Source organism: Paramormyrops kingsleyae, unplaced genomic scaffold (genome assembly GCF_048594095.1).
Source record: "Paramormyrops kingsleyae isolate MSU_618 unplaced genomic scaffold, PKINGS_0.4 ups31, whole genome shotgun sequence".
Classification (NCBI taxonomy): domain Eukaryota; kingdom Metazoa; phylum Chordata; class Actinopteri; order Osteoglossiformes; family Mormyridae; genus Paramormyrops; species Paramormyrops kingsleyae.
The window spans coordinates 512,872-534,094 of record NW_027325969.1 but is presented as its reverse complement, the minus strand read 5'-3'; the positions used below and the strand labels follow the sequence as shown (position 1 = coordinate 534,094).

The window sequence follows — 21,223 nt, the reverse complement described above, 5'->3', positions numbered from 1 at the left end:
CGCCTGGCAGCTCCCCTCGAGCACCCCCATCAGCACTTTGTGCGTCTGTGGCTGGCTCTCCCCATGAGACGTCTGGTGGCGTCGTGGACCAACCTCGGCCCCAAGGCTGAGACCCTGCCGGCCCACTACAGCCACGCTGTCAAGTGGAGTAAGTCTTTTCCGGCAGGTGTCAAGACAGAGGCCTTGACCAAGCATAGAGCGCTTTACAGTGCTTTGCTTGGTCATAGGGATACTCGGGCCATGTTGGGCCTGGAGGAAGGCACATGGGCGAGAATCCAGCCTAAGGGTTTGGATCACAGGCTGCAGGACCTGAACTGGCAGTGCCTTCATGGTAAGCTGCCAGTCAGGGACGTCTTACATAGGCATAAGCTGACCAGACACCCCCGCTGCCCCAGGCCCGAGTGCAGCGAGGATGAGACCATCAGGCACGTGTTTTGGGACTGTGGGCATGCACAGAGAGTTTGGGGGTTGGTAGCGGGCCTGTGTGGACGTGTGGACCTGCAGCCCGGTCTGACCTACGACAAGGTGTTGAAGGGGTGGGACCCCAACCTCCATAACCCCTTCGGCCCCTGGATGTGGCTGCTGGTCAGCATTACCAAGCGAGAGCTGTGGAATGCCAGGACCGCGCTCATCCGCAGAGGGGTTCATCTGGAGGCACAAGGGGTATTCCGTAAAATCCGGGCCGACTTGGGTTTCAGGATGGAGACTGACGTCATCCAGCGGGGCTATCACGAGGCCAAGGAGAGGTGGAAGGGCCTCTTTTGGCTTTAGCCCCGTGTTGTTTAGGTGGTGACGCTCCATTCTACAGGGTGGACATGACGCACCTTTCTGGAGCACACAGAAGGTACTTTGGGTTTTAGGTAAGTGTGCTTGGTTTTTGTGCGTGTGTTGTATTTTAAATATTTATTTATTTATTTTTTTTTTTTTTTTAAATAATTGCATGTACAGAACTTATTGTGCACTACTGGTTGATCACTTTTAGCACGTGTTTATTAATATTAACATTATTTATTAACATTTTAACTTGTTTGATGTGCTTTGTGTTTGTGATTAACCGTATTTTATGCCCGAAGTCACAGATTTTATGTGTGTGAGGATGGTATATAACCCTGTTTTAACCCGACCCTTGTGTTTGAAGTTTGAGGTCTGCGGGTCTGTTCCTCTTTTAAGGTTTTAACTTTTTAATGACTTGCATTTGAGGTGACATTTTATTTGTATAAATGGCCATATCAATGTAATTAAAGGTTATTTGTTTGTAATTTTAATTGTTGATTGTATTGTTTATATATAGTTCTGCATATTTTGCTTGTTTAATTCTATTTTAATATATATAATTAATGTTTGGTTGTACAGGCATTGATGTGTATAACTTGGAAAATTTCAACCTTTTACATTGTTGTTATGTTGCTTTATGATGAGTACTGTTTTTGCAGGAAGAGGTTGTTTTAATATTCCGTGTTGACAATGCCATGTTTTAAAAGTGTGGTTTTTATTCAATGTCTTAAATTGCTTGTGTTAATGTGTGTGCAGAACTGTTAAATAAAGTATTGGAAAAAAAAAAAAAAAAAAAAATCTGTTCTTATCAGTTTAATATCTGATACGTCCCCCATGGAGGGGACCACATATTAAACGGATTTTTGGAACAGGGAGCCGGAAGTGGGGCTTGCCCCGTCCGCTCCACGCATCGACCCGGTATTGCAGTGCTTCCGGGAATGGTGCACCTCTACTGCCCCCTGTTGTCGAAAGGCAGAACTGACTGACTGACTGACTGACTGACTGACTGACTGACTGACTGACTGACTGAGTGAGTGAGTGAGTGACTAATAGACTGAGTGCTGTGAGGGGGGGGGCCCTGTCTGTGCGTGGCCCCCGTTTCCCGCCGTTTTTCTTTTTTTTTTTTTTTTTTTTTTTTTTTTTTTTTAAAGGAAGGTGACACACTGTTTGTGCGGTGGACAGCTGCGCTGAGGTAAGGCATGATGTCATCTTTGCCTTTTGAATTTCCCCTCATGTTTGTTAAAATGATTGCTGTCTTTTGAGAGGACAGGAGGACAGGGAGGAGTCGGGGCCCCGAGGACGGCGGCTGCGACGCCCCTGGGCATTCTACTCCGAGCGGGGGCGTCACGCAGGCCCGGCTAACGGCGACGGGCTTGGCGGCGGCCCCATATCGACTCGGGTCTCTCTTCATCCCGTATAAATCTTTCGCCTTTTACTAAAGATTTCCGTGGAGAGGGATAGCGATGAGTTCATGGTATTTTTGGAGGCTCTGCCCAAGCAGAGCTGCACTGCTGCTGTCAAAGGAAGACTGGGCCCGGCTTAGCGGCTGGCGTTAGGTGCCCGGTGGCGCGGCTGTGGTCTCCCTGGATCACGCGTGGACTCGCCGGGCGACACCTGCCAGAGGGGCTGGTGAGGGCTGAGCCGCGCCAGCTCCGTCGGCATCCCGCATGCCGGCGCCCGGCGGGGCGCAATTTGTGGGTATCGCTTCTCGGCCTTTTGGCTAAGATCAAGTGTAGTATCTGTTCTTATCAGTTTAATATCTGATACGTCCCCCATGGAGGGGACCACATATTAAACGGATTTTTGGAACAGGGAGCCGGAAGTGGGGCTTGCCCCGTCCGCTCCACGCATCGACCCGGTATTGCAGTGCTTCCGGGAATGGTGCACCTCTACTGCCCCCTGTTGTCGAAAGGCAGAACTGACTGACTGACTGACTGACTGACTGACTGACTGACTGACTGACTGACTGAGTGAGTGAGTGAGTGACTAATAGACTGAGTGCTGTGAGGGGGGGGGCCCTGTCTGTGCGTGGCCCCCGTTTCCCGCCGTTTTTCTTTTTTTTTTTTTTTTTTTTTTTTTTTTTTTTTAAAGGAAGGTGACACACTGTTTGTGCGGTGGACAGCTGCGCTGAGGTAAGGCATGATGTCATCTTTGCCTTTTGAATTTCCCCTCATGTTTGTTAAAATGATTGCTGTCTTTTGAGAGGACAGGAGGACAGGGAGGAGTCGGGGCCCCGAGGACGGCGGCTGCGACGCCCCTGGGCATTCTACTCCGAGCGGGGGCGTCACGCAGGCCCGGCTAACGGCGACGGGCTTGGCGGCGGCCCCATATCGACTCGGGTCTCTCTTCATCCCGTATAAATCTTTCGCCTTTTACTAAAGATTTCCGTGGAGAGGGATAGCGATGAGTTCATGGTATTTTTGGAGGCTCTGCCCAAGCAGAGCTGCACTGCTGCTGTCAAAGGAAGACTGGGCCCGGCTTAGCGGCTGGCGTTAGGTGCCCGGTGGCGCGGCTGTGGTCTCCCTGGATCACGCGTGGACTCGCCGGGCGACACCTGCCAGAGGGGCTGGTGAGGGCTGAGCCGCGCCAGCTCCGTCGGCATCCCGCATGCCGGCGCCCGGCGGGGCGCAATTTGTGGGTATCGCTTCTCGGCCTTTTGGCTAAGATCAAGTGTAGTATCTGTTCTTATCAGTTTAATATCTGATACGTCCCCCATGGAGGGGACCACATATTAAACGGATTTTTGGAACAGGGAGCCGGAAGTGGGGCTTGCCCCGTCCGCTCCACGCATCGACCCGGTATTGCAGTGCTTCCGGGAATGGTGCACCTCTACTGCCCCCTGTTGTCGAAAGGCAGAACTGACTGACTGACTGACTGACTGACTGACTGACTGACTGAGTGAGTGAGTGAGTGACTAATAGACTGAGTGCTGTGAGGGGGGGGGCCCTGTCTGTGCGTGGCCCCCGTTTCCCGCCGTTTTTCTTTTTTTTTTTTTTTTTTTTTTTTTTTTTTTTTAAAGGAAGGTGACACACTGTTTGTGCGGTGGACAGCTGCGCTGAGGTAAGGCATGATGTCATCTTTGCCTTTTGAATTTCCCCTCATGTTTGTTAAAATGATTGCTGTCTTTTGAGAGGACAGGAGGACAGGGAGGAGTCGGGGCCCCGAGGACGGCGGCTGCGACGCCCCTGGGCATTCTACTCCGAGCGGGGGCGTCACGCAGGCCCGGCTAACGGCGACGGGCTTGGCGGCGGCCCCATATCGACTCGGGTCTCTCTTCATCCCGTATAAATCTTTCGCCTTTTACTAAAGATTTCCGTGGAGAGGGATAGCGATGAGTTCATGGTATTTTTGGAGGCTCTGCCCAAGCAGAGCTGCACTGCTGCTGTCAAAGGAAGACTGGGCCCGGCTTAGCGGCTGGCGTTAGGTGCCCGGTGGCGCGGCTGTGGTCTCCCTGGATCACGCGTGGACTCGCCGGGCGACACCTGCCAGAGGGGCTGGTGAGGGCTGAGCCGCGCCAGCTCCGTCGGCATCCCGCATGCCGGCGCCCGGCGGGGCGCAATTTGTGGGTATCGCTTCTCGGCCTTTTGGCTAAGATCAAGTGTAGTATCTGTTCTTATCAGTTTAATATCTGATACGTCCCCCATGGAGGGGACCACATATTAAACGGATTTTTGGAACAGGGAGCCGGAAGTGGGGCTTGCCCCGTCCGCTCCACGCATCGACCCGGTATTGCAGTGCTTCCGGGAATGGTGCACCTCTACTGCCCCCTGTTGTCGAAAGGCAGAACTGACTGACTGACTGACTGACTGACTGACTGACTGACTGACTGAGTGAGTGAGTGAGTGACTAATAGACTGAGTGCTGTGAGGGGGGGGGCCCTGTCTGTGCGTGGCCCCCGTTTCCCGCCGTTTTTCTTTTTTTTTTTTTTTTTTTTTTTTTTTTTTTTTAAAGGAAGGTGACACACTGTTTGTGCGGTGGACAGCTGCGCTGAGGTAAGGCATGATGTCATCTTTGCCTTTTGAATTTCCCCTCATGTTTGTTAAAATGATTGCTGTCTTTTGAGAGGACAGGAGGACAGGGAGGAGTCGGGGCCCCGAGGACGGCGGCTGCGACGCCCCTGGGCATTCTACTCCGAGCGGGGGCGTCACGCAGGCCCGGCTAACGGCGACGGGCTTGGCGGCGGCCCCATATCGACTCGGGTCTCTCTTCATCCCGTATAAATCTTTCGCCTTTTACTAAAGATTTCCGTGGAGAGGGATAGCGATGAGTTCATGGTATTTTTGGAGGCTCTGCCCAAGCAGAGCTGCACTGCTGCTGTCAAAGGAAGACTGGGCCCGGCTTAGCGGCTGGCGTTAGGTGCCCGGTGGCGCGGCTGTGGTCTCCCTGGATCACGCGTGGACTCGCCGGGCGACACCTGCCAGAGGGGCTGGTGAGGGCTGAGCCGCGCCAGCTCCGTCGGCATCCCGCATGCCGGCGCCCGGCGGGGCGCAATTTGTGGGTATCGCTTCTCGGCCTTTTGGCTAAGATCAAGTGTAGTATCTGTTCTTATCAGTTTAATATCTGATACGTCCCCCATGGAGGGGACCACATATTAAACGGATTTTTGGAACAGGGAGCCGGAAGTGGGGCTTGCCCCGTCCGCTCCACGCATCGACCCGGTATTGCAGTGCTTCCGGGAATGGTGCACCTCTACTGCCCCCTGTTGTCGAAAGGCAGAACTGACTGACTGACTGACTGACTGACTGACTGACTGACTGACTGAGTGAGTGAGTGAGTGACTAATAGACTGAGTGCTGTGAGGGGGGGGGCCCTGTCTGTGCGTGGCCCCCGTTTCCCGCCGTTTTTCTTTTTTTTTTTTTTTTAAAGGAAGGTGACACACTGTTTGTGCGGTGGACAGCTGCGCTGAGGTAAGGCATGATGTCATCTTTGCCTTTTGAATTTCCCCTCATGTTTGTTAAAATGATTGCTGTCTTTTGAGAGGACAGGAGGACAGGGAGGAGTCGGGGCCCCGAGGACGGCGGCTGCGACGCCCCTGGGCATTCTACTCCGAGCGGGGGCGTCACGCAGGCCCGGCTAACGGCGACGGGCTTGGCGGCGGCCCCATATCGACTCGGGTCTCTCTTCATCCCGTATAAATCTTTCGCCTTTTACTAAAGATTTCCGTGGAGAGGGATAGCGATGAGTTCATGGTATTTTTGGAGGCTCTGCCCAAGCAGAGCTGCACTGCTGCTGTCAAAGGAAGACTGGGCCCGGCTTAGCGGCTGGCGTTAGGTGCCCGGTGGCGCGGCTGTGGTCTCCCTGGATCACGCGTGGACTCGCCGGGCGACACCTGCCAGAGGGGCTGGTGAGGGCTGAGCCGCGCCAGCTCCGTCGGCATCCCGCATGCCGGCGCCCGGCGGGGCGCAATTTGTGGGTATCGCTTCTCGGCCTTTTGGCTAAGATCAAGTGTAGTATCTGTTCTTATCAGTTTAATATCTGATACGTCCCCCATGGAGGGGACCACATATTAAACGGATTTTTGGAACAGGGAGCCGGAAGTGGGGCTTGCCCCGTCCGCTCCACGCATCGACCCGGTATTGCAGTGCTTCCGGGAATGGTGCACCTCTACTGCCCCCTGTTGTCGAAAGGCAGAACTGACTGACTGACTGACTGACTGACTGACTGACTGACTGACTGACTGACTGACTGACTGACTGAGTGAGTGACTAATAGACTGAGTGCTGTGAGGGGGGGGGCCCTGTCTGTGCGTGGCCCCCGTTTCCCGCCGTTTTTCTTTTTTTTTTTTTTTTTTTTTTTTTTTTTTTTAAAGGAAGGTGACACACTGTTTGTGCGGTGGACAGCTGCGCTGAGGTAAGGCATGATGTCATCTTTGCCTTTTGAATTTCCCCTCATGTTTGTTAAAATGATTGCTGTCTTTTGAGAGGACAGGAGGACAGGGAGGAGTCGGGGCCCCGAGGACGGCGGCTGCGACGCCCCTGGGCATTCTACTCCGAGCGGGGGCGTCACGCAGGCCCGGCTAACGGCGACGGGCTTGGCGGCGGCCCCATATCGACTCGGGTCTCTCTTCATCCCGTATAAATCTTTCGCCTTTTACTAAAGATTTCCGTGGAGAGGGATAGCGATGAGTTCATGGTATTTTTGGAGGCTCTGCCCAAGCAGAGCTGCACTGCTGCTGTCAAAGGAAGACTGGGCCCGGCTTAGCGGCTGGCGTTAGGTGCCCGGTGGCGCGGCTGTGGTCTCCCTGGATCACGCGTGGACTCGCCGGGCGACACCTGCCAGAGGGGCTGGTGAGGGCTGAGCCGCGCCAGCTCCGTCGGCATCCCGCATGCCGGCGCCCGGCGGGGCGCAATTTGTGGGTATCGCTTCTCGGCCTTTTGGCTAAGATCAAGTGTAGTATCTGTTCTTATCAGTTTAATATCTGATACGTCCCCCATGGAGGGGACCACATATTAAACGGATTTTTGGAACAGGGAGCCGGAAGTGGGGCTTGCCCCGTCCGCTCCACGCATCGACCCGGTATTGCAGTGCTTCCGGGAATGGTGCACCTCTACTGCCCCCTGTTGTCGAAAGGCAGAACTGACTGACTGACTGACTGACTGACTGACTGACTGACTGACTGACTGACTGAGTGAGTGAGTGAGTGACTAATAGACTGAGTGCTGTGAGGGGGGGGGCCCTGTCTGTGCGTGGCCCCCGTTTCCCGCCGTTTTTTTTTTTTTTTTTTTTTTTTTTTTTTTTAAAGGAAGGTGACACACTGTTTGTGCGGTGGACAGCTGCGCTGAGGTAAGGCATGATGTCATCTTTGCCTTTTGAATTTCCCCTCATGTTTGTTAAAATGATTGCTGTCTTTTGAGAGGACAGGAGGACAGGGAGGAGTCGGGGCCCCGAGGACGGCGGCTGCGACGCCCCTGGGCATTCTACTCCGAGCGGGGGCGTCACGCAGGCCCGGCTAACGGCGACGGGCTTGGCGGCGGCCCCATATCGACTCGGGTCTCTCTTCATCCCGTATAAATCTTTCGCCTTTTACTAAAGATTTCCGTGGAGAGGGATAGCGATGAGTTCATGGTATTTTTGGAGGCTCTGCCCAAGCAGAGCTGCACTGCTGCTGTCAAAGGAAGACTGGGCCCGGCTTAGCGGCTGGCGTTAGGTGCCCGGTGGCGCGGCTGTGGTCTCCCTGGATCACGCGTGGACTCGCCGGGCGACACCTGCCAGAGGGGCTGGTGAGGGCTGAGCCGCGCCAGCTCCGTCGGCATCCCGCATGCCGGCGCCCGGCGGGGCGCAATTTGTGGGTATCGCTTCTCGGCCTTTTGGCTAAGATCAAGTGCTGCTTTTTGGAGGGATTTTTATTGCCAGGTTTTTTAGTGGAGGCAACAGCGAACCTAAAGCGTGACCAGCAGGTGGCTTGACCGCCGCTGCCACGGGGCTAGCTGTTGTCTCCTTTTAGCGCTTTTTTTTATTTTGGGTAGCCCTTGCAAGCCTAAGGTGCAGGTTCGGGTGGCTTGACCGCCGTTCCCGCAGGGTGAGCTTGGGGTTTTATTTCCAGCTTTTATTAGTTTAGGCACCCAGCTAGGACACGTCGACTCCCTGCCCGGCTCCCGAGGACTCTCTTGCCCACCATCGCCAGGATGTCCGGGAGCCCACACAGGACCGTCGTAGTCATCCGGCATACAGCAGCCTTCAAGTGGACTCACCAGGAGGAACCGGAGAGTTTCCCGGAGAGACTGTGCTTCATCCGGGAGGTGCTCTTCGGCCTCCTGGGACTCACCATGGAAGACACTGCCGGGCTGCGCTGAGATGCACGGGGGAGCCGAGAGGGGAGCTGGGAACACCGAGGCTCAGCCCTTCGCCAGTGCCGATGGGGAGTCCACGGCCTCCAGTGCTTCTGTGGAGTCCCCAGGTAAGGGTCCATTGGCCGTGGCTGAAAAGCGCGCAACCTCTCCCTCCAGGTTTGTCCAAAGCAGGAGGAGGAAGAAGGCCCGGAGGAACGAGAACACTGCTTTAGGCCGAGAAGCGATTTCCCCTTTTGAGCAGATGGACTTACTAAGTGTTCTGGTCTCCCCACTTGAGAGACGGTCTTATCCAGTGCAGCAGGACATTGCAAATGAATGTTCTTTTTTAGCCACTGTTGAGTCTGGGGGAGACCTTAGTTTTAATGGGGATATGTCTGAGGATGATAATGTTTTACCTTTTTAAAGATTTTAGATTTTCTGCTATATTTATGGATTTAATACTGTTTTAATGGGTGTTGTAATGTTTTGAGTAGTTTCATATTTTAAGATTTGTATGTTATAAGGTGTCTTGTATTATTATGGCAGTAATATGTTTTTGTTAATTATGCTGTTGGATTAAGTTTGTGGGTATAAATGGGTTTTGATATGTGCTATTTTGATTAGTATTGATGTGGGTTTGTTTTAGTTAGTATGTGGAAAATGTTGGGTTTTTATAGTTTTATGTGTTGTTCTTAGATTGTAAGCAGAAATGTTGAATAAAGATGAATAAAAAAAAAAAAAAAAAAAAAAAAAAAAAAATCTGTTCTTATCAGTTTAATATCTGATACGTCCCCCATGGAGGGGACCACATATTAAACGGATTTTTGGAACAGGGAGCCGGAAGTGGGGCTTGCCCCGTCCGCTCCACGCATCGACCCGGTATTGCAGTGCTTCCGGGAATGGTGCACCTCTACTGCCCCCTGTTGTCGAAAGGCAGAACTGACTGACTGACTGACTGACTGACTGACTGACTGACTGACTGACTGACTGACTGAGTGAGTGAGTGAGTGACTAATAGACTGAGTGCTGTGAGGGGGGGGGCCCTGTCTGTGCGTGGCCCCCGTTTCCCGCCGTTTTTCTTTTTTTCTTTTTTTTTTTTTTTTTTTTTTTTTTAAAGGAAGGTGACACACTGTTTGTGCGGTGGACAGCTGCGCTGAGGTAAGGCATGATGTCATCTTTGCCTTTTGAATTTCCCCTCATGTTTGTTAAAATGATTGCTGTCTTTTGAGAGGACAGGAGGACAGGGAGGAGTCGGGGCCCCGAGGACGGCGGCTGCGACGCCCCTGGGCATTCTACTCCGAGCGGGGGCGTCACGCAGGCCCGGCTAACGGCGACGGGCTTGGCGGCGGCCCCATATCGACTCGGGTCTCTCTTCATCCCGTATAAATCTTTCGCCTTTTACTAAAGATTTCCGTGGAGAGGGATAGCGATGAGTTCATGGTATTTTTGGAGGCTCTGCCCAAGCAGAGCTGCACTGCTGCTGTCAAAGGAAGACTGGGCCCGGCTTAGCGGCTGGCGTTAGGTGCCCGGTGGCGCGGCTGTGGTCTCCCTGGATCACGCGTGGACTCGCCGGGCGACACCTGCCAGAGGGGCTGGTGAGGGCTGAGCCGCGCCAGCTCCGTCGGCATCCCGCATGCCGGCGCCCGGCGGGGCGCAATTTGAGGGTATCGCTTCTCGGCCTTTTGGCTAAGATCAAGTGTAGTATCTGTTCTTATCAGTTTAATATCTGATACGTCCCCCATGGAGGGGACCACATATTAAACGGATTTTTGGAACAGGGAGCCGGAAGTGGGGCTTGCCCCGTCCGCTCCACGCATCGACCCGGTATTGCAGTGCTTCCGGGAATGGTGCACTTCTACTGCCCCCTGTTGTCGAAAGGCAGAACTGACTGACTGACTGACTGACTGACTGACTGACTGACTGACTGACTGACTGAGTGAGTGAGTGAGTGACTAATAGACTGAGTGCTGTGAGGGGGGGGGCCCTGTCTGTGCGTGGCCCCCGTTTCCCGCCGTTTTTCTTTTTTTTTTTTTTTTTTTTTTTTTTTTAAAGGAAGGTGACACACTGTTTGTGCGGTGGACAGCTGCGCTGAGGTAAGGCATGATGTCATCTTTGCCTTTTGAATTTCCCCTCATGTTTGTTAAAATGATTGCTGTCTTTTGAGAGGACAGGAGGACAGGGAGGAGTCGGGGCCCCGAGGACGGCGGCTGCGACGCCCCTGGGCATTCTACTCCGAGCGGGGGCGTCACGCAGGCCCGGCTAACGGCGACGGGCTTGGCGGCGGCCCCATATCGACTCGGGTCTCTCTTCATCCCGTATAAATCTTTCGCCTTTTACTAAAGATTTCCGTGGAGAGGGATAGCGATGAGTTCATGGTATTTTTGGAGGCTCTGCCCAAGCAGAGCTGCACTGCTGCTGTCAAAGGAAGACTGGGCCCGGCTTAGCGGCTGGCGTTAGGTGCCCGGTGGCGCGGCTGTGGTCTCCCTGGATCACGCGTGGACTCGCCGGGCGACACCTGCCAGAGGGGCTGGTGAGGGCTGAGCCGCGCCAGCTCCGTCGGCATCCCGCATGCCGGCGCCCGGCGGGGCGCAATTTGTGGGTATCGCTTCTCGGCCTTTTGGCTAAGATCAAGTGTAGTATCTGTTCTTATCAGTTTAATATCTGATACGTCCCCCATGGAGGGGACCACATATTAAACGGATTTTTGGAACAGGGAGCCGGAAGTGGGGCTTGCCCCGTCCGCTCCACGCATCGACCCGGTATTGCAGTGCTTCCGGGAATGGTGCACCTCTACTGCCCCCTGTTGTCGAAAGGCAGAACTGACTGACTGACTGACTGACTGACTGACTGACTGACTGACTGAGTGAGTGAGTGAGTGACTAATAGACTGAGTGCTGTGAGGGGGGGGGCCCTGTCTGTGCGTGGCCCCCGTTTCCCGCCGTTTTTCTTTTTTTTTTTTTTTTTTTTTTTTTTTTTTTTTAAAGGAAGGTGACACACTGTTTGTGCGGTGGACAGCTGCGCTGAGGTAAGGCATGATGTCATCTTTGCCTTTTGAATTTCCCCTCATGTTTGTTAAAATGATTGCTGTCTTTTGAGAGGACAGGAGGACAGGGAGGAGTCGGGGCCCCGAGGACGGCGGCTGCGACGCCCCTGGGCATTCTACTCCGAGCGGGGGCGTCACGCAGGCCCGGCTAACGGCGACGGGCTTGGCGGCGGCCCCATATCGACTCGGGTCTCTCTTCATCCCGTATAAATCTTTCGCCTTTTACTAAAGATTTCCGTGGAGAGGGATAGCGATGAGTTCATGGTATTTTTGGAGGCTCTGCCCAAGCAGAGCTGCACTGCTGCTGTCAAAGGAAGACTGGGCCCGGCTTAGCGGCTGGCGTTAGGTGCCCGGTGGCGCGGCTGTGGTCTCCCTGGATCACGCGTGGACTCGCCGGGCGACACCTGCCAGAGGGGCTGGTGAGGGCTGAGCCGCGCCAGCTCCGTCGGCATCCCGCATGCCGGCGCCCGGCGGGGCGCAATTTGTGGGTATCGCTTCTCGGCCTTTTGGCTAAGATCAAGTGTAGTATCTGTTCTTATCAGTTTAATATCTGATACGTCCCCCATGGAGGGGACCACATATTAAACGGATTTTTGGAACAGGGAGCCGGAAGTGGGGCTTGCCCCGTCCGCTCCACGCATCGACCCGGTATTGCAGTGCTTCCGGGAATGGTGCACCTCTACTGCCCCCTGTTGTCGAAAGGCAGAACTGACTGACTGACTGACTGACTGACTGACTGACTGACTGACTGACTGACTGACTGAGTGAGTGAGTGAGTGACTAATAGACTGAGTGCTGTGAGGGGGGGGGCCCTGTCTGTGCGTGGCCCCCGTTTCCCGCCGTTTTTCTTTTTTTTTTTTTTTTTTTTTTTTTTTTTAAAGGAAGGTGACACACTGTTTGTGCGGTGGACAGCTGCGCTGAGGTAAGGCATGATGTCATCTTTGCCTTTTGAATTTCCCCTCATGTTTGTTAAAATGATTGCTGTCTTTTGAGAGGACAGGAGGACAGGGAGGAGTCGGGGCCCCGAGGACGGCGGCTGCGACGCCCCTGGGCATTCTACTCCGAGCGGGGGCGTCACGCAGGCCCGGCTAACGGCGACGGGCTTGGCGGCGGCCCCATATCGACTCGGGTCTCTCTTCATCCCGTATAAATCTTTCGCCTTTTACTAAAGATTTCCGTGGAGAGGGATAGCGATGAGTTCATGGTATTTTTGGAGGCTCTGCCCAAGCAGAGCTGCACTGCTGCTGTCAAAGGAAGACTGGGCCCGGCTTAGCGGCTGGCGTTAGGTGCCCGGTGGCGCGGCTGTGGTCTCCCTGGATCACGCGTGGACTCGCCGGGCGACACCTGCCAGAGGGGCTGGTGAGGGCTGAGCCGCGCCAGCTCCGTCGGCATCCCGCATGCCGGCGCCCGGCGGGGCGCAATTTGTGGGTATCGCTTCTCGGCCTTTTGGCTAAGATCAAGTGTAGTATCTGTTCTTATCAGTTTAATATCTGATACGTCCCCCATGGAGGGGACCACATATTAAACGGATTTTTGGAACAGGGAGCCGGAAGTGGGGCTTGCCCCGTCCGCTCCACGCATCGACCCGGTATTGCAGTGCTTCCGGGAATGGTGCACCTCTACTGCCCCCTGTTGTCGAAAGGCAGAACTGACTGACTGACTGACTGACTGACTGACTGAGTGAGTGAGTGAGTGACTAATAGACTGAGTGCTGTGAGGGGGGGGGCCCTGTCTGTGCGTGGCCCCCGTTTCCCGCCGTTTTTCTTTTTTTTTTTTTTTTTTTTTTTTTTTTTTTTTAAAGGAAGGTGACACACTGTTTGTGCGGTGGACAGCTGCGCTGAGGTAAGGCATGATGTCATCTTTGCCTTTTGAATTTCCCCTCATGTTTGTTAAAATGATTGCTGTCTTTTGAGAGGACAGGAGGACAGGGAGGAGTCGGGGCCCCGAGGACGGCGGCTGCGACGCCCCTGGGCATTCTACTCCGAGCGGGGGCGTCACGCAGGCCCGGCTAACGGCGACGGGCTTGGCGGCGGCCCCATATCGACTCGGGTCTCTCTTCATCCCGTATAAATCTTTCGCCTTTTACTAAAGATTTCCGTGGAGAGGGATAGCGATGAGTTCATGGTATTTTTGGAGGCTCTGCCCAAGCAGAGCTGCACTGCTGCTGTCAAAGGAAGACTGGGCCCGGCTTAGCGGCTGGCGTTAGGTGCCCGGTGGCGCGGCTGTGGTCTCCCTGGATCACGCGTGGACTCGCCGGGCGACACCTGCCAGAGGGGCTGGTGAGGGCTGAGCCGCGCCAGCTCCGTCGGCATCCCGCATGCCGGCGCCCGGCGGGGCGCAATTTGTGGGTATCGCTTCTCGGCCTTTTGGCTAAGATCAAGTGTAGTATCTGTTCTTATCAGTTTAATATCTGATACGTCCCCCATGGAGGGGACCACATATTAAACGGATTTTTGGAACAGGGAGCCGGAAGTGGGGCTTGCCCCGTCCGCTCCACGCATCGACCCGGTATTGCAGTGCTTCCGGGAATGGTGCACCTCTACTGCCCCCTGTTGTCGAAAGGCAGAACTGACTGACTGACTGACTGACTGACTGACTGACTGACTGACTGACTGACTGAGTGAGTGAGTGAGTGACTAATAGACTGAGTGCTGTGAGGGGGGGGGCCCTGTCTGTGCGTGGCCCCCGTTTCCCGCCGTTTTTCTTTTTTTTTTTTTTTTTTTTTTTTTTTTTTTTTAAAGGAAGGTGACACACTGTTTGTGCGGTGGACAGCTGCGCTGAGGTAAGGCATGATGTCATCTTTGCCTTTTGAATTTCCCCTCATGTTTGTTAAAATGATTGCTGTCTTTTGAGAGGACAGGAGGACAGGGAGGAGTCGGGGCCCCGAGGACGGCGGCTGCGACGCCCCTGGGCATTCTACTCCGAGCGGGGGCGTCACGCAGGCCCGGCTAACGGCGACGGGCTTGGCGGCGGCCCCATATCGACTCGGGTCTCTCTTCATCCCGTATAAATCTTTCGCCTTTTACTAAAGATTTCCGTGGAGAGGGATAGCGATGAGTTCATGGTATTTTTGGAGGCTCTGCCCAAGCAGAGCTGCACTGCTGCTGTCAAAGGAAGACTGGGCCCGGCTTAGCGGCTGGCGTTAGGTGCCCGGTGGCGCGGCTGTGGTCTCCCTGGATCACGCGTGGACTCGCCGGGCGACACCTGCCAGAGGGGCTGGTGAGGGCTGAGCCGCGCCAGCTCCGTCGGCATCCCGCATGCCGGCGCCCGGCGGGGCGCAATTTGTGGGTATCGCTTCTCGGCCTTTTGGCTAAGATCAAGTGTAGTATCTGTTCTTATCAGTTTAATATCTGATACGTCCCCCATGGAGGGGACCACATATTAAACGGATTTTTGGAACAGGGAGCCGGAAGTGGGGCTTGCCCCGTCCGCTCCACGCATCGACCCGGTATTGCAGTGCTTCCGGGAATGGTGCACCTCTACTGCCCCCTGTTGTCGAAAGGCAGAACTGACTGACTGACTGACTGACTGACTGACTGACTGACTGAGTGAGTGAGTGAGTGACTAATAGACTGAGTGCTGTGAGGGGGGGGGCCCTGTCTGTGCGTGGCCCCCGTTTCCCGCCGTTTTTCTTTTTTTTTTTTTTTTTTTTTTTTTTTTTTTTTTAAAGGAAGGTGACACACTGTTTGTGCGGTGGACAGCTGCGCTGAGGTAAGGCATGATGTCATCTTTGCCTTTTGAATTTCCCCTCATGTTTGTTAAAATGATTGCTGTCTTTTGAGAGGACAGGAGGACAGGGAGGAGTCGGGGCCCCGAGGACGGCGGCTGCGACGCCCCTGGGCATTCTACTCCGAGCGGGGGCGTCACGCAGGCCCGGCTAACGGCGACGGGCTTGGCGGCGGCCCCATATCGACTCGGGTCTCTCTTCATCCCGTATAAATCTTTCGCCTTTTACTAAAGATTTCCGTGGAGAGGGATAGCGATGAGTTCATGGTATTTTTGGAGGCTCTGCCCAAGCAGAGCTGCACTGCTGCTGTCAAAGGAAGACTGGGCCCGGCTTAGCGGCTGGCGTTAGGTGCCCGGTGGCGCGGCTGTGGTCTCCCTGGATCACGCGTGGACTCGCCGGGCGACACCTGCCAGAGGGGCTGGTGAGGGCTGAGCCGCGCCAGCTCCGTCGGCATCCCGCATGCCGGCGCCCGGCGGGGCGCAATTTGTGGGTATCGCTTCTCGGCCTTTTGGCTAAGATCAAGTGTAGTATCTGTTCTTATCAGTTTAATATCTGATACGTCCCCCATGGAGGGGACCACATATTAAACGGATTTTTGGAACAGGGAGCCGGAAGTGGGGCTTGCCCCGTCCGCTCCACGCATCGACCCGGTATTGCAGTGCTTCCGGGAATGGTGCACCTCTACTGCCCCCTGTTGTCGAAAGGCAGAACTGACTGACTGACTGACTGACTGACTGACTGACTGACTGACTGACTGACTGACTGAGTGAGTGAGTGAGTGACTAATAGACTGAGTGCTGTGAGGGGGGGGGCCCTGTCTGTGCGTGGCCCCCGTTTCCCGCCGTTTTTCTTTTTTTTTTTTTTTTTTTTTTTTTTTTTTTTAAAGGAAGGTGACACACTGTTTGTGCGGTGGACAGCTGCGCTGAGGTAAGGCATGATGTCATCTTTGCCTTTTGAATTTCCCCTCATGTTTGTTAAAATGATTGCTGTCTTTTGAGAGGACAGGAGGACAGGGAGGAGTCGGGGCCCCGAGGACGGCGGCTGCGACGCCCCTGGGCATTCTACTCCGAGCGGGGGCGTCACGCAGGCCCGGCTAACGGCGACGGGCTTGGCGGCGGCCCCATATCGACTCGGGTCTCTCTTCATCCCGTATAAATCTTTCGCCTTTTACTAAAGATTTCCGTGGAGAGGGATAGCGATGAGTTCATGGTATTTTTGGAGGCTCTGCCCAAGCAGAGCTGCACTGCTGCTGTCAAAGGAAGACTGGGCCCGGCTTAGCGGCTGGCGTTAGGTGCCCGGTGGCGCGGCTGTGGTCTCCCTGGATCACGCGTGGACTCGCCGGGCGACACCTGCCAGAGGGGCTGGTGAGGCTGAGCCGCGCCAGCTCCGGTCGGCATCCCGCATGCCGGCGCCCGGCGGGGCGCAATTTGTGGGTATCGCTTCTCGGCCTTTTGGCTAAGATCAAGTGTAGTATCTGTTCTTATCAGTTTAATATCTGATACGTCCCCCATGGAGGGGACCACATATTAAACGGATTTTTGGAACAGGGAGCCGGAAGTGGGGCTTGCCCGTCCGCTCCACGCATCGACCCGGTATTGCAGTGCTTCCGGGAATGGTGCACCTCTACTGCCCCCTGTTGTCGAAAGGCAGAACTGACTGACTGACTGACTGACTGACTGACTGACTGACTGACTGAGTGAGTGAGTGAGTGACTAATAGACTGAGTGCTGTGAGGGGGGGGGCCCTGTCTGTGCGTGGCCCCCGTTTCCCGCCGTTTTTCTTTTTTTTTTTTTTTTAAAGGAAGGTGACACACTGTTTGTGCGGTGGACAGCTGCGCTGAGGTAAGGCATGATGTCATCTTTGCCTTTTGAATTTCCCCTCATGTTTGTTAAAATGATTGCTGTCTTTTGAGAGGACAGGAGGACAGGGAGGAGTCGGGGCCCCGAGGACGGCGGCTGCGACGCCCCTGGGCATTCTACTCCGAGCGGGGGCGTCACGCAGGCCCGGCTAACGGCGACGGGCTTGGCGGCGGCCCCATATCGACTCGGGTCTCTCTTCATCCCGTATAAATCTTTCGCCTTTTACTAAAGATTTCTGTGGAGAGGGATAGCGATGAGTTCATGGTATTTTTGGAGGCTCTGCCCAAGCAGAGCTGCACTGCTGCTGTCAAAGGAAGACTGGGCCGGCTTAGCGGCTGGCGTTAGGTGCCCGGTGGCGCGGCTGTGGTCTCCCTGGATCACGCGTGGACTCGCCGGGCGACACCTGCCAGAGGGGCTGGTGAGGGCTGAGCCGCGCCAGCTCCGTCGGCATCCCGCATGCCGGCGCCCGGCGGGGCGCAATTTGTGGGTATCGCTTCTCGGCCTTTTGGCTAAGATCAAGTGTAGTATCTGTTCTTATCAGTTTAATATCTGATACGTCCCCCATGGAGGGGACCACATATTTAAACGGATTTTTGGAACAGGGAGCCGGAAGTGGGGCTTGCCCCGTCCGCTCCACGCATCGACCCGGTATTGCAGTGCTTCCGGGGAATGGTGCACCTCTACTGCCCCCTGTTGTCGAAAGGCAGAACTGACTGACTGACTGACTGACTGACTGACTGACTGACTGACTGACTGACTGACTGACTGACTGAGTGAGTGAGTGAGTGACTAATAGACTGAGTGCTGTGAGGGGGGGGGCCCTGTCTGTGCGTGGCCCCCGGTTTCCCGCCGTTTTTCTTTTTTTTTTTTTTTTTTTTTTTTTTTTTTTTTTTAAAGAAGGTGACACACTGTTTGTGCGGTGGACAGCTGCGCTGAGGTAAGGCATGATGTCATCTTTGCCTTTTGAATTTCCCCTCATGTTTGTTAAAATGATTGCTGTCTTTTGAGAGGACAGGAGGACAGGGAGGAGTCGGGGCCCCGAGGACGGCGGCTGCGACGCCCCTGGGCATTCTACTCCGAGCGGGGGCGTCACGCAGGCCCGGCTACCGGCGACGGGCTTGGCGGCGGCCCCATATCGACTCGGGTCTCTCTTCATCCCGTATAAATCTTTCGCCTTTTACTAAAGATTTCCGTGGAGAGGGATAGCGATGAGTTCATGGTATTTTTGGAGGCTCTGCCCAAGCAGAGCTGCACTGCTGCTGTCAAAGGAAGACTGGGCCCGGCTTAGCGGCTGGCGTTAGGTGCCCGGTGGCGCGGCTGTGGTCTCCCTGGATCACGCGTGGACTCGCCGGGCGACACCTGCCAGAGGGGCTGGTGAGGGCTGAGCCGCGCCAGCTCCGTCGGCATCCCGCATGCCGGCGCCCGGCGGGGCGCAATTTGTGGGTATCGCTTCTCGGCCTTTTGGCTAAGATCAAGTGTAGTATCTGTTCTTATCAGTTTAATATCTGATACGTCCCCCATGGAGGGGACCACATATTAAACGGATTTTTGGAACAGGGAGCCGGGAAGTGGGGCTTGCCCCGTCCGCTCCACGCATCGACCCGGTATTGCAGTGCTTCCGGGAATGGTGCACCTCTACTGCCCCCTGTTGTCGAAAGGCAGAACTGACTGACTGACTGACTGACTGACTGACTGACTGACTGACTGAGTGAGTGAGTGAGTGACTAATAGACTGAGTGCTGTGAGGGGGGGGGCCCTGTCTGTGCGTGGCCCCCGTTTCCCGCCGTTTTTCTTTTTTTTTTTTTTTTAAAGGAAGGTGACACACTGTTTGTGCGGTGGACAGCTGCGCTGAGGTAAGGCATGATGTCATCTTTGCCTTTTGAATTTCCCCTCATGTTTGTTAAAATGATTGCTGTCTTTTGAGAGGACAGGAGGACAGGGAGGAGGTCGGGGCCCCGAGGACGGCGGCTGCGACGCCCCTGGGCATTCTACTCCGAGCGGGGGCGTCACGCAGGCCCGGCTAACGGCGACGGGCTTGGCGGCGGCCCCCATATCGACTCGGGTCTCTCTTCATCCCGTATAAATCTTTCGCCTTTTACTAAAGATTTCCGTGGACGATGAGTTCATGGTATTTTTGGAGGCTCTGCCCAAGCAGAGCTGCACTGCTGCTGTCAAAGGAAGACTGGGCCCGGCTTAGCGGCTGGCGTTAGGTGCCCGGTGGCGCGGCTGTGGTCTCCCTGGATCACGCGTGGACTCGCCGGGCGACACCTGCCAGAGGGGCTGGTGAGGGCTGAGCCGCGCCAGCTCCGTCGGCATCCCGCATGCCGGCGCCCGGCGGGGCGCAATTTGTGGGTATCGCTTCTCGGCCTTTTGGCTAAGATCAAGTGTAGTATCTGTTCTTATCAGTTTAATATCTGATACGTCCCCCATGGAGGGGACCACATATTAAACGGATTTTTGGAACAGGGAGCCGGAAGTGGGGCTTGCCCCGTCCGCTCCACGCATCGACCCGGTATTGCAGTGCTTCCGGGAATGGTGCACCTCTACTGCCCCCTGTTGTCGAAAGGCAGAACTGACTGACTGACTGACTGACTGACTGACTGACTGACTGACTGACTGACTGACTGACTGACTGAGTGAGTGACTAATAGACTGAGTGCTGTGAGGGGGGGGGCCCTGTCTGTGCGTGGCCCCCGTTTCCCGCCGTTTTTCTTTTTTTTTTTTTTTTTTTTTTTTTTTTTTTTTTAAAGGAAGGTGACACACTGTTTGTGCGGTGGACAGCTGCGCTGAGGTAAGGCATGATGTCATCTTTGCCTTTTGAATTTCCCCTCATGTTTGTTAAAATGATTGCTGTCTTTTGAGAGGACAGGAGGACAGGGAGGAGTCGGGGCCCCGAGGACGGCGGCTGCGACGCCCCTGGGCATTCTACTCCGAGCGGGGGCGTCACGCAGGCCCGGCTAACGGCGACGGGCTTGGCGGCGGCCCCATATCGACTCGGGTCTCTCTTCATCCCGTATAAATCTTTCGCCTTTTACTAAAGATTTCCGTGGAGAGGGATAGCGATGAGTTCATGGTATTTTTGGAGGCTCTGCCCAAGCAGAGCTGCACTGCTGCTGTCAAAGGAAGACTGGGCCCGGCTTAGCGGCTGGCGTTAGGTGCCCGGTGGCGCGGCTGTGGTCTCCCTGGATCACGCGTGGACTCGCCGGGCGACACCTGCCAGAGGGGCTGGTGAGGGCTGAGCCGCGCCAGCTCCGTCGGCATCCCGCATGCCGGCGCCCGGCGGGGCGCAATTTGTGGGTATCGCTTCTCGGCCTTTTGGCTAAGATCAAGTGTAGTATCTGTTCTTATCAGTTTAATATCTGATACGTCCCCCATGGAGGGGACCACATATTAAACGGATTTTTGGAACAGGGAGCCGGAAGTGGGGCTTGCCCCGTCCGCTCCACGCATCGACCCGGTATTGCAGTGCTTCCGGGAATGGTGCACCTCTACTGCCCCCTGTTGTCGAAAGGCAGAACTGACTGACTGACTGACTGACTGACTGACTGACTGACTGACTGACTGACTGAGTGAGTGAGTGAGTGACTAATAGACTGAGTGCTGTGAGGGGGGGGGCCCTGTCTGTGCGTGGCCCCCGTTTCCCGCCGTTTTTCTTTTTTTTTTTTTTTTTTTTTTTTTTTTTTTTTAAAGGAAGGTGACACACTGTTTGTGCGGTGGACAGCTGCGCTGAGGTAAGGCATGATGTCATCTTTGCCTTTTGAATTTCCCCTCATGTTTGTTAAAATGATTGCTGTCTTTTGAGAGGACAGGAGGACAGGGAGGAGTCGGGGCCCCGAGGACGGCGGCTGCGACGCCCCTGGGCATTCTACTCCGAGCGGGGGCGTCACGCAGGCCCGGCTAACGGCGACGGGCTTGGCGGCGGCCCCATATCGACTCGGGTCTCTCTTCATCCCGTATAAATCTTTCGCCTTTTACTAAAGATTTCCGTGGAGAGGGATAGCGATGAGTTCATGGTATTTTTGGAGGCTCTGCCCAAGCAGAGCTGCACTGC

General features: G+C 55.0%; 37 non-coding genes and 3 pseudogenes across 37 annotated transcripts; all 40 read left to right on the top strand.

The window, feature by feature from the left end:
- Positions 1 to 1,505: 1,505 nt before the first annotated feature.
- On the top strand, positions 1,506 to 1,726 carry LOC140584172 (U2 spliceosomal RNA; annotated as a pseudogene).
- Positions 1,727 to 2,165: 439 nt separating this feature from the next.
- LOC140584620 (U5 spliceosomal RNA) lies at positions 2,166 to 2,279 on the top strand. Its single transcript, XR_011986582.1, has one exon. It is a non-coding gene; the product is annotated as a U5 spliceosomal RNA (small nuclear RNA).
- A 195-nt stretch (positions 2,280 to 2,474) lies between these two features.
- Positions 2,475 to 2,666, top strand: LOC140585149 (U2 spliceosomal RNA). The gene has a single exon (XR_011987109.1). It is a non-coding gene; the product is annotated as a U2 spliceosomal RNA (small nuclear RNA).
- Positions 2,667 to 3,105: 439 nt separating this feature from the next.
- On the top strand, positions 3,106 to 3,219 carry LOC140584619 (U5 spliceosomal RNA). The gene has a single exon (XR_011986581.1). It is a non-coding gene; the product is annotated as a U5 spliceosomal RNA (small nuclear RNA).
- Positions 3,220 to 3,414: 195 nt separating this feature from the next.
- LOC140585148 (U2 spliceosomal RNA) lies at positions 3,415 to 3,606 on the top strand. The gene has a single exon (XR_011987108.1). It is a non-coding gene; the product is annotated as a U2 spliceosomal RNA (small nuclear RNA).
- Positions 3,607 to 4,033: 427 nt separating this feature from the next.
- Positions 4,034 to 4,147, top strand: LOC140584617 (U5 spliceosomal RNA). The gene has a single exon (XR_011986579.1). It is a non-coding gene; the product is annotated as a U5 spliceosomal RNA (small nuclear RNA).
- Positions 4,148 to 4,342: 195 nt separating this feature from the next.
- Positions 4,343 to 4,534, top strand: LOC140585146 (U2 spliceosomal RNA). The gene has a single exon (XR_011987106.1). It is a non-coding gene; the product is annotated as a U2 spliceosomal RNA (small nuclear RNA).
- A 431-nt stretch (positions 4,535 to 4,965) lies between these two features.
- LOC140584616 (U5 spliceosomal RNA) lies at positions 4,966 to 5,079 on the top strand. Its single transcript, XR_011986578.1, has one exon. It is a non-coding gene; the product is annotated as a U5 spliceosomal RNA (small nuclear RNA).
- A 195-nt stretch (positions 5,080 to 5,274) lies between these two features.
- LOC140585145 (U2 spliceosomal RNA) lies at positions 5,275 to 5,466 on the top strand. The gene has a single exon (XR_011987105.1). It is a non-coding gene; the product is annotated as a U2 spliceosomal RNA (small nuclear RNA).
- Positions 5,467 to 5,880: 414 nt separating this feature from the next.
- Positions 5,881 to 5,994, top strand: LOC140584615 (U5 spliceosomal RNA). The gene has a single exon (XR_011986577.1). It is a non-coding gene; the product is annotated as a U5 spliceosomal RNA (small nuclear RNA).
- Positions 5,995 to 6,189: 195 nt separating this feature from the next.
- On the top strand, positions 6,190 to 6,381 carry LOC140585144 (U2 spliceosomal RNA). The gene has a single exon (XR_011987104.1). It is a non-coding gene; the product is annotated as a U2 spliceosomal RNA (small nuclear RNA).
- Positions 6,382 to 6,823: 442 nt separating this feature from the next.
- Positions 6,824 to 6,937, top strand: LOC140584614 (U5 spliceosomal RNA). The gene has a single exon (XR_011986576.1). It is a non-coding gene; the product is annotated as a U5 spliceosomal RNA (small nuclear RNA).
- Positions 6,938 to 7,132: 195 nt separating this feature from the next.
- On the top strand, positions 7,133 to 7,324 carry LOC140585143 (U2 spliceosomal RNA). Its single transcript, XR_011987103.1, has one exon. It is a non-coding gene; the product is annotated as a U2 spliceosomal RNA (small nuclear RNA).
- Positions 7,325 to 7,756: 432 nt separating this feature from the next.
- LOC140584613 (U5 spliceosomal RNA) lies at positions 7,757 to 7,870 on the top strand. The gene has a single exon (XR_011986575.1). It is a non-coding gene; the product is annotated as a U5 spliceosomal RNA (small nuclear RNA).
- Positions 7,871 to 9,216: 1,346 nt separating this feature from the next.
- LOC140584199 (U2 spliceosomal RNA) lies at positions 9,217 to 9,456 on the top strand (annotated as a pseudogene).
- A 444-nt stretch (positions 9,457 to 9,900) lies between these two features.
- LOC140584612 (U5 spliceosomal RNA) lies at positions 9,901 to 10,014 on the top strand. The gene has a single exon (XR_011986574.1). It is a non-coding gene; the product is annotated as a U5 spliceosomal RNA (small nuclear RNA).
- Positions 10,015 to 10,209: 195 nt separating this feature from the next.
- LOC140584082 (U2 spliceosomal RNA) lies at positions 10,210 to 10,401 on the top strand. The gene has a single exon (XR_011986118.1). It is a non-coding gene; the product is annotated as a U2 spliceosomal RNA (small nuclear RNA).
- A 434-nt stretch (positions 10,402 to 10,835) lies between these two features.
- Positions 10,836 to 10,949, top strand: LOC140584611 (U5 spliceosomal RNA). Its single transcript, XR_011986573.1, has one exon. It is a non-coding gene; the product is annotated as a U5 spliceosomal RNA (small nuclear RNA).
- Positions 10,950 to 11,144: 195 nt separating this feature from the next.
- Positions 11,145 to 11,336, top strand: LOC140585142 (U2 spliceosomal RNA). The gene has a single exon (XR_011987102.1). It is a non-coding gene; the product is annotated as a U2 spliceosomal RNA (small nuclear RNA).
- A 431-nt stretch (positions 11,337 to 11,767) lies between these two features.
- On the top strand, positions 11,768 to 11,881 carry LOC140584610 (U5 spliceosomal RNA). Its single transcript, XR_011986572.1, has one exon. It is a non-coding gene; the product is annotated as a U5 spliceosomal RNA (small nuclear RNA).
- Positions 11,882 to 12,076: 195 nt separating this feature from the next.
- Positions 12,077 to 12,268, top strand: LOC140585141 (U2 spliceosomal RNA). Its single transcript, XR_011987101.1, has one exon. It is a non-coding gene; the product is annotated as a U2 spliceosomal RNA (small nuclear RNA).
- Positions 12,269 to 12,707: 439 nt separating this feature from the next.
- On the top strand, positions 12,708 to 12,821 carry LOC140584609 (U5 spliceosomal RNA). The gene has a single exon (XR_011986571.1). It is a non-coding gene; the product is annotated as a U5 spliceosomal RNA (small nuclear RNA).
- Positions 12,822 to 13,016: 195 nt separating this feature from the next.
- Positions 13,017 to 13,208, top strand: LOC140585140 (U2 spliceosomal RNA). Its single transcript, XR_011987100.1, has one exon. It is a non-coding gene; the product is annotated as a U2 spliceosomal RNA (small nuclear RNA).
- Positions 13,209 to 13,627: 419 nt separating this feature from the next.
- Positions 13,628 to 13,741, top strand: LOC140584608 (U5 spliceosomal RNA). The gene has a single exon (XR_011986570.1). It is a non-coding gene; the product is annotated as a U5 spliceosomal RNA (small nuclear RNA).
- A 195-nt stretch (positions 13,742 to 13,936) lies between these two features.
- On the top strand, positions 13,937 to 14,128 carry LOC140585139 (U2 spliceosomal RNA). Its single transcript, XR_011987099.1, has one exon. It is a non-coding gene; the product is annotated as a U2 spliceosomal RNA (small nuclear RNA).
- Positions 14,129 to 14,567: 439 nt separating this feature from the next.
- LOC140584606 (U5 spliceosomal RNA) lies at positions 14,568 to 14,681 on the top strand. Its single transcript, XR_011986568.1, has one exon. It is a non-coding gene; the product is annotated as a U5 spliceosomal RNA (small nuclear RNA).
- A 195-nt stretch (positions 14,682 to 14,876) lies between these two features.
- LOC140585138 (U2 spliceosomal RNA) lies at positions 14,877 to 15,068 on the top strand. Its single transcript, XR_011987098.1, has one exon. It is a non-coding gene; the product is annotated as a U2 spliceosomal RNA (small nuclear RNA).
- A 428-nt stretch (positions 15,069 to 15,496) lies between these two features.
- Positions 15,497 to 15,610, top strand: LOC140584605 (U5 spliceosomal RNA). Its single transcript, XR_011986567.1, has one exon. It is a non-coding gene; the product is annotated as a U5 spliceosomal RNA (small nuclear RNA).
- A 195-nt stretch (positions 15,611 to 15,805) lies between these two features.
- Positions 15,806 to 15,997, top strand: LOC140585137 (U2 spliceosomal RNA). Its single transcript, XR_011987097.1, has one exon. It is a non-coding gene; the product is annotated as a U2 spliceosomal RNA (small nuclear RNA).
- A 442-nt stretch (positions 15,998 to 16,439) lies between these two features.
- Positions 16,440 to 16,553, top strand: LOC140584604 (U5 spliceosomal RNA). Its single transcript, XR_011986566.1, has one exon. It is a non-coding gene; the product is annotated as a U5 spliceosomal RNA (small nuclear RNA).
- A 195-nt stretch (positions 16,554 to 16,748) lies between these two features.
- Positions 16,749 to 16,939, top strand: LOC140584099 (U2 spliceosomal RNA). Its single transcript, XR_011986135.1, has one exon. It is a non-coding gene; the product is annotated as a U2 spliceosomal RNA (small nuclear RNA).
- Positions 16,940 to 17,353: 414 nt separating this feature from the next.
- On the top strand, positions 17,354 to 17,467 carry LOC140584965 (U5 spliceosomal RNA). The gene has a single exon (XR_011986927.1). It is a non-coding gene; the product is annotated as a U5 spliceosomal RNA (small nuclear RNA).
- A 194-nt stretch (positions 17,468 to 17,661) lies between these two features.
- Positions 17,662 to 17,855, top strand: LOC140584097 (U2 spliceosomal RNA). Its single transcript, XR_011986133.1, has one exon. It is a non-coding gene; the product is annotated as a U2 spliceosomal RNA (small nuclear RNA).
- A 453-nt stretch (positions 17,856 to 18,308) lies between these two features.
- Positions 18,309 to 18,422, top strand: LOC140584603 (U5 spliceosomal RNA). The gene has a single exon (XR_011986565.1). It is a non-coding gene; the product is annotated as a U5 spliceosomal RNA (small nuclear RNA).
- Positions 18,423 to 18,617: 195 nt separating this feature from the next.
- LOC140584087 (U2 spliceosomal RNA) lies at positions 18,618 to 18,810 on the top strand. The gene has a single exon (XR_011986123.1). It is a non-coding gene; the product is annotated as a U2 spliceosomal RNA (small nuclear RNA).
- Positions 18,811 to 19,226: 416 nt separating this feature from the next.
- Positions 19,227 to 19,331, top strand: LOC140584978 (U5 spliceosomal RNA; annotated as a pseudogene).
- A 195-nt stretch (positions 19,332 to 19,526) lies between these two features.
- On the top strand, positions 19,527 to 19,718 carry LOC140585135 (U2 spliceosomal RNA). Its single transcript, XR_011987095.1, has one exon. It is a non-coding gene; the product is annotated as a U2 spliceosomal RNA (small nuclear RNA).
- Positions 19,719 to 20,162: 444 nt separating this feature from the next.
- On the top strand, positions 20,163 to 20,276 carry LOC140584602 (U5 spliceosomal RNA). The gene has a single exon (XR_011986564.1). It is a non-coding gene; the product is annotated as a U5 spliceosomal RNA (small nuclear RNA).
- Positions 20,277 to 20,471: 195 nt separating this feature from the next.
- On the top strand, positions 20,472 to 20,663 carry LOC140585134 (U2 spliceosomal RNA). Its single transcript, XR_011987094.1, has one exon. It is a non-coding gene; the product is annotated as a U2 spliceosomal RNA (small nuclear RNA).
- Positions 20,664 to 21,102: 439 nt separating this feature from the next.
- On the top strand, positions 21,103 to 21,216 carry LOC140584601 (U5 spliceosomal RNA). The gene has a single exon (XR_011986563.1). It is a non-coding gene; the product is annotated as a U5 spliceosomal RNA (small nuclear RNA).
- The last annotated feature ends 7 nt before the right edge of the window (positions 21,217 to 21,223 follow it).